Source organism: Euprymna scolopes, chromosome 30 (genome assembly GCF_053919585.1).
Source record: "Euprymna scolopes isolate OS-2025 chromosome 30, ASM5391958v1, whole genome shotgun sequence".
NCBI lineage: Eukaryota > Metazoa > Mollusca > Cephalopoda > Sepiida > Sepiolidae > Euprymna > Euprymna scolopes.
In genome coordinates this window covers 69349799-69362646 of record NC_136511.1, presented here as the reverse complement: position 1 = coordinate 69362646, position 12848 = coordinate 69349799, and the positions used below count along the sequence as shown (strand labels likewise).

At 34.3% G+C, this 12848-nt stretch overlaps 1 long non-coding RNA gene across 1 annotated transcript in view; it reads left to right on the top strand.

Moving 5' to 3' along the window:
- Positions 1–6440: 6440 nt before the first annotated feature.
- LOC145254604 (uncharacterized) overlaps positions 6441–12848 on the top strand; it is a 38506-nt gene continuing 32098 nt past the window's right edge. The window contains exon 1 of the long non-coding RNA XR_013863780.1: positions 6441–6574. This is a non-coding gene — a long non-coding RNA (uncharacterized LOC145254604). The remainder of the gene's footprint in view (positions 6575–12848) is intronic.

Below are 12848 nucleotides of genomic sequence, written 5' to 3'. Positions count from 1 at the left end.
TGGAGAAACAATATTCAATTGCGCGCTAATTAAGTCTATCTCCTAGGTCAGATCATCTGTCACAATTGAAGTAAGGCTCATTTGGTGGTATTTCTTGGCTCCTTCGTTGGCATCTGAGCTCTTGGTTGTTTGTAAACTCTCTCTCTCTCCTCATGCTCCAGTTTTGACCTGGTGGTGGAACGCCAGACGTCATGGTCCTAGGGAAATTGTTTCCATTTTTGCGTGTTAATGCCCAACGTTTTGAGATCACCCTAAGAGATCTCCTTGTAGCACAACTGGGGTCTGCTTATTTTTCTGTTCCCTGATGTTCGTTCGTCGATCTACTATTTTATATTCTAATGACGTGTCCTAGCCAGTGGAGCCGGTGCTGTTTCAGGTCTGTGTACATTGTTGGCAGATTTAAGCGTGAGAGGATAAAGTTGTTGGTGACCATGTCGTTCCAGTTGATCCTAGGGATCTGTGGTAGGCACCGTAGGTGGAAGGCATTCAGTCAGAGTCCGTGCTTTGCATAGGTCGACCAAGCTTCGGTGCCATAAAGAAAGGTGCTAATAATGCAGGCTTGTATACAGCAGCCTTGGTCTTAATGCTAAGCTTAGATTTGTCCCAAACGCGTTGTGAGTTAAGAAAGGGTAGAGACAGTTTCCCAATAAAGTGTTGGCTGTAGTAGTCGAACCAAGGTACTGGAAGCTCTGGACACTTTAAGAAGGGTGTCATTGATGGTGATGATTGGGAATGCATTTCCCTGACCCTGCACAAGGATATTAGCTTTCTTGAAACTTATGGTGAGTCCACAATGTGTGCAAGCTTTGGCAAACCTATTTAGAAAAATTTGTAGTGAAGAGTGGGCAGTGATTGCAGCAGCATCTGCTAACAGCATGTCACGGACAGTATGTTTTATGTCTTTGTTTTGGCGTCCAGGCGACTGAGGCTAAAGAGCTCATCATCTGCACGAGTGTGCATGAGGATATTTTCTGTTTATGAGCAAAAACCTTTCTCCAAGAGAAGGGAGAAGAATATCATGAATAGTGTGTAAGCAAGCTGGCAACCCTGCTTAACCCAATTTTGAATGTAAAATGATGAAAATTTTCAGTCGTGCTGGATTTAAGCTAGTGTGTTTAGCAGTTTATGTTGGCAGCCTATCTTATGGAGGAGTTGGTTCACTATATCGATCGCTTTAGTAAGGTTGATGAAGGTGATGTATAGAGGCTTCTCCTGCTCTCTGCAGTTTTCCTGCAGTTGACGGATTAAGATCCTGTCACGATCGATCTCTTGGGCTTGAAGCCATAGTGGGATTCACTCCGATCACTCTTATTTTTGTATAGGGGAATGATATGGGAGCCCCGCATGTTTTGAGAGATTGATGCATCTCTCCAACACTCAATGAGATGTTTGTGTAGTGGGTGGAAAAGGGATGTTTTGGATAGCTTCAGCGAGTCTGGGGTTATACCATCACTTCCTGCAGTCTTGCTTCGCTAAAGTGATTTGATTGCTTTGTTGAGCTCCGTTGGTGTGGGTTCGGCATCAAGCTCTTACATAGTTTGACGGAGTTTGGTCTCCTGGATGATATCTGGTGGGACTATGATCAGACATCCATATAGATCAGCTGGATTCAACCCAGCGTTTAATTTGCTTGCCAGTATCTTTGATTCAGGGATTTTAAAGGGGCAGTTATGCTTTTGGTTGAGTGAAGAACTTTTTTATGCCTTTGATGTTTCCACTATCCGAGGCCGAATAGATTTGCTCACTGATTCTGAGACAGTAGTCGTTTGCGCATGGTCTGGCAAGTGTGTTACTATTTGATCTTGCTGTATGGTGGGCCTGTAGGGAATTGGCAGATGGGCGTTGCTTGTATGCTAGGAAGGCTAATCGTTTAGCCTTGATGGCTGGGAGGAGTTTATCAGCCTTGGTTTTAAACCAATCGTTGACTGTGTGAGTTAATTTTCTCAAATGCTTTAACAGCACTGGTTTTGATGATATCGCAAAGCCAAGTCGACTTCTTGTTGATGTTTTTCTATTGAAGGGGGCAGCAAGAGTTTCGCTCTACAGTGTGCTGAACTCTGTTACTTTTCTCTCCTTTTTCATTTCAACGTTATTTAATTTTGCATTTGCTTTTGGTCTTGCAAGATGTATCTTTTTTAGTCGTAGTTTAATCTTACAGCATACCAAAGTGTGATCCGCGTCGCAATCTATACTGTGGTAGGATCTTGTAAGGCTGATAGAGTTCAGAAAGGCATGTCTGGTGATATTGTTGTCTAGAGGGTTCCAGTGTTTAGACAATGGATGTTTCCACGAGACTCTATATTGTGGCTTCGTTTTGAAGACTGTGCCAATGGTGTGAGCAGACATTTAGTAGGCATTGGTCATTTTTGTTTGTCTTCCCTACACAAAAAATGGCCGGAGGAGAAAGGTCAGTTAACATGGCAAGATCCTACACGGACATTGAAGTCACCCAGAATCATAAGGTGTTCATCAGTTGGTATGCTACTGACCAGTGGATCCAGTTGGTTATGGAAGTCGTCTTTTGCATCTGGTTTAGCCGAAGAAATTGGGGACGTATGCTCAGAAAATACATACACTATCATGGTTGGTAATAAACTGCAGTTTTGTAATCCTTTCTGCGCTGTTAGTTGGTGGGATTTCAGGAGGGTGTTTTTCACTGAAACCCCAACCCCAGTCACACGGTTTTTGCCAGGTGCTTTCCCCTGCAAAAACAGTTGTAGCGTTTTGCTTTAAGACTACACCTGTCAGCAAGTCTTGTCTCCTGCAGAGTGGTTATGACAATGTCTAGTCTGTGGAGGTCATTGTTTATAATTGCAGGTTTTCGAGCACCAACAGTGCTTTGGATATCAATGTTGACTTCGGTCAACGTGGTCCGGACGTTCCAGGTTCCTAGCCGTAGAGAGGTGTGTTGGTTTTCTTGATTTTCTTGTCCGGTGCAAAGGTTGGGCAGTCGGTTTTTCATGGGGGTAACCACTATATTAACGCATTTATTGAGTAATGCTGACCGTGGCAGGATAACACCCTAATGACTGAGTACCGCCCAGTTAGAAACGGGCGGTAGCTGTTCAGTGAGGTTGGAAAACCTCTCCAATCTACGGAAGTAGCCCCTGTCGTCAAACTCTATGCCAATTTAAACCTGTGTCTGCTGCTTCCCGTGTTGTTATCCATAGGAATGGTATGGCCCAGAGCGCGAGCCAGGGAAGACAAATTATGTAAACCCAGTAGTTATCTATACTATCGAGTTCTTCTCTCCATGCTGAGGACTATTTCAATAGAAAGGCGGGACCAATACGGTTGGGTGGCAACAGCATCTCGGTCCCTGAGCTTGTGTTAGATAAAAGCTCACTTGCCTCGTCAAGGGCACAAGTTGGACTTCATCATCATAGACCTACAGGAGAGTATGGAATTTCCTGAATTCTAAGGTTCTTTGGGGAAATTATATATATATATATATATATATATATATATATATATATATATATATATCGTCTTTATTTAGACAAATATTATTGTATGAAAATAAAGATGACACCTTGATGAATATGTATGTATGAATATATATATATAATATATATATATATAATATATATATGACTACTTCATTTAATCACATAAATTAATATACCAAAATATAATTTTATGCGTACATTTTCACAATTTATTTAAACAGTGGTAGAGTAAGGTAGTTAGTTATAAAAATATATATGGCAATTAAGCTACACAGAATATTCCGCGTTTCATTTTCGTGAGAATATATATTTTTATAAGCTATATATATATATATATATATATATATATATATTTGTATATATACACATTATATATATATAAATTTTCTCTCAAATATATACATATATATATAATATATGCATGCACTCTTTCTGTAATATATATATATATATATATATATATATATACGTATATATATATATATATATATATATGTATATATATATATATATGTGTGTGTGTGTTGGGGGGTTGAGGAGGTAGATTTGGTAAAAAACAAGGGGAAAGTGATCTATACGTGAGTAGAGTTAAATATGTTTTTATTCTTTCAACATATACATAATATATATATGCATAACATCTAATATATATGTTAATATACAAATTATATGTACATACAATCTCTCTCCTTATATATAAATGCATTGTATATGCATACAATCTCTCTAATATATATATATATATATATATATATGTATTATTTACATACAATCTCTCATATATGTGTGTGTGTGAGAGAGGAAAGAAAGAAAGAAAGAGAGAGGTTTTATTATCTTTTGTCCGTACACAATTTATAAAACTCAATATAGACCAAATCAAACGTAAAAGAGCCAGCATACCCGCTCCGCACCTTGCTCCATAGAACTAAATCAACATATAGTGACGATTACAAAAAATAATGTGAAATATATTGGGGGTACAAAACAAAAGGCGAAGTAAAACGGTAAGAAAGAATCAAATAGAAATCACATTAAGATCTAAAAGATTTCCTTTTTGCTTATAAAGGGAAATCTAAAAGAACTTAGTATAAACAGTTTCTATATTTTTCAAATGAAACAGTGAGGGTGGCTTGCGGAGAAGAAGTCAACACTGAACCTCTATATGTTTGTAAATAAACAAACATGTCGACCACTGTAAAAGTGGGGGCATATGTCTATATAAATAGGCATTTGGTGAAGTCGAAGACGGTTACCATGCCCATTGGCTAGAGGTTATAATTATCCATTATTAACTAGATGACTGTAGTTTCAATTTTTCGCTAGAGATTGATACTAGTCTCGTGGCACATATGAGCAGTACTATATGTGAATGATTATATATATATATATATATATATATATATATATATATATAGGGTGACCCCAAAAAACGGGACCAAATCGAATTAGGCCCCGTTTCTTAGTGTTTGTCCGAATGAAATGAAACTTTGGTCATAAGTTTTTTTATTATATTCAAAACATCAGATCAAAACACTAGGGTATTTGGCCTTTTTTTCTCTGTTGACTGTAAAATGCTCAGAAAAACAATTGAATGCCCTCTGTTTTTTTTGGGGGGGGATCCCCCTATATATATATATATATATATATATATATATATATATATATATGAAATTGATATATTTAGGCAGCATTTTTTCATTCAAGCAAATATTATTAAACGCAAAGGAAACACTTTGCTTTGTGATTCTTTTTTTTTTTCTTAATTTTTCGATTTTCCGTATGATTTTTTTGTATCAAAAATATTAATAAAAGTTTCATAGTTTTTGCTGTCACGAGCGCTTTCGATTCGTCCGCGAATCATCATCAAGTGTTGAAAGAGAAATATCCGGATGAGCGAAAATGAGAATTAAAAGTGAAAACTAAAATATGCTAAAACGCATCTGGGCAAACGCAAACATTGATTTCCTGATTCCTGATACAAAAAATTTCCAAAAATGTATAGGTTTGCAAATCTCAAAAAAGTTCCGACGACATTACATTAGGAACCTGGCTATTAAGTCATCTATTTTTTATAAGTAATTTTACCAAAAATCTTCATAAATTTTGGTTTCAGTTTCGAGTCTAGCTGATAGCACTCCAGTGATCTATTTTTTAAAAATAATTTCATCAAGAATTCTTTATATATATATATATATATATATATATATATATATATATATATATATATATATAGTTTCGCTGTCGATTCAAGCTGATGCACCTTGGTCATATGGATATTATTACAAAATGGCAACTTTATAATATATAAAAACAATCGTTTGTCCTTTCTTTCGTCGGATTATTTCGATTATCGATACTTATCGAAAACATTCCGATACAAAACCTATCTAAGAACACTCCCAGGCACATAAAGAAGCTTTATTTGAAATTTCATAATAATCGGCCCAGCAGTTTTCGAGTCTATGTGATATGAACTCACACACACACACACACACACAAATTCTTTTATATACTAGTAGAGGTATTTGATGGTTTAAGGGAATCGTGTCCTCGTAGTCTTATTAGAGGTGAACCTACAGATTTTAAAAAATCGCTAGAACATTAACTCTATAATAATATATACGAAATCTGCAAGAATTAAAAATAATTGTTAAACGTTCTTTACGACCGAGCTACGGCGGGCGTACCTGCCAGCTTAGATACGTATTTTTGCAGTTTTTATAAAAAAAGCTACAATAATATCAGAGCGTCCCCGTTTACGCTTGACATCCACAGAAAGCCAACATCAATATATTATGAATGAGTCCCCTGTGTGGAGTTTCCACAGGTCTCACTAGCGAAATAATAATACTAAAACAATTCTTTTGAAATGAAAAAGACAGAGTAGAAAAAAATATAAATCATTTTTTCTTTGTATTTAATAAAATAAAAAAAAATATTTAACTAGCTTTCCGTAACATTTTTATACTAAAACTCAGAACTTAATAGATGATTAAACAGATCGCATTTTTTCTATGTGCCAATATGTTTTTCTGTTTACAGATGTATTGTTACTTACAAAAAGGAGGAACCTATTAGAAGTCTGATTCATTGTCTATGTAAACAATTTTTCGATTACAAAATAGGTAAGTAAAGTTTTTTTTTTCAAGTTTCTGAAATATAAGAAAGAGTTTTACTGATGTTATTTGAGAAGTGTTAGAATTTTCAACTACTTCGCAATTTTGCCGTAGCAAAGGGACATGACTGGGAAATAGCGGGAATTTGTGTGTAGGAATCTAGCTTCTTGCAGCGTTTAGAAAACGTCGTAATAATCTACTTTCTCTGAATACGAACGAAACTTGAAAAGTCGTAAAATTGAATTTCTATTAAAAACCAATATCATCTACTTTATTTTCTCAACTACAACAGCGGTATCTACTAAATTGTTAAGTCGCAATAAGTAAAATATTACTGTCTTATGACATAAAACATGTACTTTCATGATTTTATCATCTAAGGACCGCCATTAGCTTTGGGAAGAAACGTAACAAGACTGATTGCAGTTATTTCCCCTGTTCATACTATTTTTTTTTTATTATTTAAGTATAATTTGTAATTTTTCTTCGATATTTATTTAATAATTAATTTAATCATTTTTCTGGATATTTTACCAATTTCGCCAAGACAATAAAGTAGATAGCATTGGTTAAAATGAACATTTAATATTTCGATTTTCTATTTTCGTTCTTATTCCGAAGAAGCGCCAAGCCTGCTTTCAACTCAACAAAATATTCATTGCGTTTGCCATATTCTGGAACGGTTTACATTTACTGGCGCGGAATTTAAAAATAAATCGGGAAAAGTTTGTTGAGTTTTTTTTTTTTTAATATTATCTATTATTAGATATTAGCTGGAAGTCCTGGCTTGTGTGGGATTGAATATGAATCAATATTTTATGCATTTCTACTATGTCTTCAACACCATATTACTTGCGTATATTGTTTTTGTTCCTACTGCCGCATCCTCCAGTTTCGTCCGCTAATAGTATCGGAAGAGGCTGAAATGTAGGTAAACTGTTTGAAGCAATACATTACGTATGTGATATAACTTCTATTAAAATAAGATATACGTGTTTAAAAGCTGTTGTGTCACCATGGGTCGCTACGCAGATAGATTTTAATGTAGATACTCGTAACTACTGTTATATTTTTCATCAGAAAGGTTGCTTACATGCTATGATAGGCAACACCGAAACTGGGGGGGGCAGGAAAGTACTTTTTGACGGACCGTCTTTTTAAAAATCTACACAAAATCTGGTAATTATCCGATCAATACGAAATTTTCAGCGATTATTAAGAGAAGAATGAACTTTATAACAGTGTACTTATTTTTCATAAACGATATATATATATATATATATATATATATATTTGCTTACAACCCCCCCTTGTTTTGAGGGGGTTCCAAATATGCTTAAAATAATCATCTGAAACTGAACACTACATATTGTGTTGTTGTAAGGGACAGGATTATAGATTAAAAAAAAATGTGTGCATACCTTATTTTGACGTCTGAATATCAGAACTTCGATTGGATTTAATTATCCCGCTTTTGAAGTTTGAAGTGTGAAATTTGGTGAATATGTTAAGTAAAATAATTAATTTAAGTTAAGCAAAACATATATTTTTTTTAATATTTATACGAAAAAAGCCATTTTAAAATCTTTGATGAATAAATTAACATTTTTTTTAGCGAGCCGAATAATGCATGACTATTATTAAACAGGGCATGCTGTGAAGAATCGATACAAAAAAGAAATTCGACAAATATTGGGCCCTTTGTGTTAAAAATAGCATCATTTTTTTCGATCCCGTTTGAAAACGTTTGCCGCCTTTCGACTACGGTGGACCAAACGCGCTGAAATATATTTGTTTATTCTGCTTTAAATCCCCCCCATTTTGTGGAGCCTGGCACACATACACATTAAAAAACAAACTCATACAAATGGTCACCCATCTGGTACTGGCCAGTCTCAGCGTTAATAATACATTGAAATTTTCGTTACTGAAAAATAAGTTTTTTTTTTTTTTGCCTGTTTGGTTTTCCATAGTTTTCTTTTTATCAAATACAAATGTAAACATTGTCTAGATCGACGCGAAGTAACTGGTTGGTTATATGAATAAGTGGAATTATTTGAAATCCAGGTACTTATATTATAATATTTTTGCATATTCTCATAGAAAATCATCCTACATCTTAGTTAGACAACAAATAAATAAATTAATTATTTCAAAAACCTTTTTTTTTTCTTTTTTTTTAAATATTTATGTACGTTTTTTTGTGCAAGACAGAAAATGTCAATTGTTAACTTTTTGGGAAAATTTAACATTTAAAATTTAATTAAAAATAGTAGAAAAAGTTTTACATTATTCTGTTTTCTATATGATAAAATTCAGAGTTTTATCTTTCTGGAAAAAAAAAGTTACTCAGAAATAATGGATTTTAATAAATGTAATTTCGTTTTAAAAAACAACAACAACTTGATTTTTCGGCCATTTTTGGCGGTGCCTATGCTATGAATTTTATGAATATAGTATACCAGCAGGGAGAGTCGGCATTGTCCGGTATTGAATGATGATCAACGAATGTTTCACACTACCAATTTTATTATCATCGAAATTTTTGTCATCACAATTTCTCATTTGTCAATCAAGTCGCTTCAATGGGTTCGGGACTCATTCCAGTGCACCGAGAGCAAACTTCACAGGCTCCCTTCCAGTGACTTAGATCACAATACATTGTAATCTACATTGCACTGTAGAGAACATACTGGTGATTTATAAACTTATTTTTGTATATAATGGTTTTAATTAATGTTAAAATGCTAAAAATCAAGTATTGTGCGTCAATTGTGCGCTAAACAGAAACATTTATTCTGAACGCGCTCTTATCGCATCAAAGAACCAACTGTTGATTTTATGAGTGGCCTTACTCCTTGTGCGGTGATAATAGCTTGAATTCAAGTTTAAAATGAAAAAAGTCAATTATCATTCAGATGTTTTTTACACAGAAACATTTATTTCGAACGCGCCCCTATCATATAAAAGAATCTACTGTTGACTTTACATGTCGGGCCTTTCTGCTTGTGTGGTAATAAAACTTCCCAAATGCACTTGGGATGTTAGGAAGTGTAAGGTTTTAACTTTAGTCAAAATCGTTTGTCCTTTCTTTCGTCGGATTATTTCGATTATCGATACTTATCGAAAACATTCCGATAAAAAACCTATCTAAGAACACTCCCAGGCACATAAAGCAGCTTAATTTGAAATTTCGTAATAATTGGCCCAGCAGTTTTCGAGTCCATTGGATACGAACTCACACACACAGAAAAATCCTTTTATATAATAGTAGATATATTTGATGGTTTAAGGGAATCGTGTCAACGTAGTCATATTAGAGGTGAACTTACAGATTTAGAGATGGATTCAATTTTATTTTTGTTACTCATGCAGAGAGTGATCCGTGCTGAAATAATAAGGTCATTATTTAAAAAGCCATTCTTAACATGGGGAGGGGAGCGTGTTTTGTACCTATTCTATACTTTAACCTTACAATTGAATAAAAAAAAACATATAAAACTTTAATTTACCTTGAAATACGATTAAAAAATAGCGCGGATCACTCTCTGCATTAGCACTGTATTTTCTAATAAATGTTCCCCGAGTATACAGTTTTAGGTGTTATGTACATTCATTTCTTTATATAGGAAACCCACAAAGATCATATGTAAATACAGACTGCTGTTCCGTTATGTGTATTGAGTGATATGTTAACTGCCTCCAAAAACATCTCAACTCATAAAAAACTAAATTTATTTTATACGAGATCTCCATTGTGATTAAAGAGTACGTCTCTATTACTTAGTGTGCGTAATTTAATACACAATTATTAATATTATAAAAAAAAAATCAGTATCAAAAGAAAGTGTACATAACAGGATTGTGTTTAAAATTTAATATGGGCGTCAGCATGAACCAAGGACTTCACAGGTCGCCTGGATAACGCATTATGTGATTTAACAAGAAACTCCATTGTGTTTTCTACTAAACAATCGTCATTTATTTATGTCTAAAGGACTCACAAGCATAAAATTCAAGATAGATAGGCATATTGACAGTAGAATGATGATTAATACAATGAGAGGATTGAAAACCACAACAAAGCATCTTTTCTAGTACTGTCTGTGTTTGGAAATAATACTCTGAGTCTGCTTTCCAGCCGATTATGACATCGTTGCTTCCAAGTCCAATGTAAACAAGTTCTTGTTGAGCCGTCCTCTTAAATGATTAAGCACTACACAAGTTCCATCATTGCTGATCGCCATGCCGTTATCTCACCATGGGCCTAACACTTATTAACACTTATACCATAGTGGCCTTTTGGCCTTAATAAGAGGTGACCTCCCAGTAAAAGAAAATTCTTTTATCAGAAAAAATTCAGTTATGGTGTTTTATTTTGGTGCTAGTGCAGAGAGTGATCCGCGCTATTTTTTAAATCGTAATTCCAAGTTTAATCAAAGTTTTATTATATGTTTTTATATTCAATTGTAAGGTTGAAGTATAGAATAGGTACAAAGCACCCACTCCTCCCGGTGTTAAGAATGACTTTTTAAATAATAACGTTATTATTTACGTCCGGATCACTCTCTGCACTAGTACCTTTATTTTATATATAACTTGAATATGATAAAAAAAATGAAGCTCAGAGATGGGACACAAGGTCCATACATGTCCTCATCGTTTGCAGTCTAACACTCTCTAGACGTGTAAATAAGTAATATTGACCATTTGCTAATTCCAAAATGGTGGCAATTAGCTAGTCTGTTTATTTATATTTTGCAAAACTTTTGGTAAAACTTGCGAAGAACGCTCTGTTTTACGACTGTTTTAAAAATGGAACGGAAATTTAAATTTCGTTCCATTTTAATCTTAGTGATGGGGTGTCTATTCCGAAAGCCGTTCTTCCCATGGGGAGGTTTGAGGTGTCTATTCCGAAAACCGTTCTTAAAATGGGGAGGATAGGGGTGTCTATGCCGAAAGCTGTTCTTAAAAGTAAGAATATAAAGTTCAGAGATGGGAGAAAGGGTACACAGAGACTCTCACTTTTACAGTTTAACATTCTCGAGTGACCATTAGCTAATTCCAAAATGTCTCTAGATCGTTAGACAAATAGAACCAACGTGATATGTTTGATTGATTTGCTATAAAAAAAAAACTGTACACGTTTTCTACCTTCAACTTCGATATGGGATATTCAAGCCTGAAACCTGTACAGCAAGCGCAAGTTTCTCGAAAATAGATAAGCTCGTATTATCCTTGAAAACTATGCGGATTATTAAATCAGTTAAACCAAGTTCAAATCCAGTTAAATGCATAACACTATCACTGAAAGTAGAATACGACATTTTAAATAATATATTTTCACATTTGTATTTAGACACTTTTCTATATGCGTTCGTGCTTGTGCAGTTAGGGACGCCGCTGAAAATATAACATTATATATTTAGAAAGCTATTCCTAACATTAAGAGGGAGGTGATTTCTACTCTACTGTACTTTCACCTAACGAATTAATAAACAAAACCTAATGTAAAATTTAATTTAATGTAATAACGCCATACTACAAAATAACATGACCTGGAAACTGAATGAGTAACGAAGATTTAAGCATAAACAGTATCGCTTATTGCATATCCAACGTAAGCCACTAATCTCCGGGGCTTTCTTCGATGGGTCTTATTTTACTGCTGTAGACTTAACACTTTCTCTTAGCTTAATTTTAACCTAACCATGTATAAACAAGTCAATTAGGATCAAAGACGTTCACTGCGTGCCATTAGGTAGTGTGTTTATTTTTATTTTGCAAAAGTTTTGATAAAACATGAAGGCAACACTCTGTTTTACGGTTGTTTTAAAAATGGAATGGAAATTTAAATTTCCTTCCGTTTTAATCCTAGTCCAACTAACCGTCCACATTCGACATGTGAACTTTTATAGATTTTCGGGTATGCTGACATGTATGGGGTTGTCCATTCCGAAAGGCGTTCTTAACATGGTGAAGTTAGAGGTCTATTCCGAAAGGCGTTCTTAACATGGGGAGGTTGAGGGGGGAGGGTCTATTTAGAAAGCCATTCTTAACATAGGGATGTTTGGTGTGTTTATTCGTTCTAAGCATACCCGAAAACCTTTAAAAGTCGATAATTCCAAATGTGAACGGTGAGTTGGACGTCTGTAAAAAAAATAAAATAAATAAATATAATAAATAAATAATAAAAATAAAAAATAAAATAAATATATAAATATAATAAATAAATAATAAAAATAAAATAAATCTATACATATAATAAATAAATAAACAATAA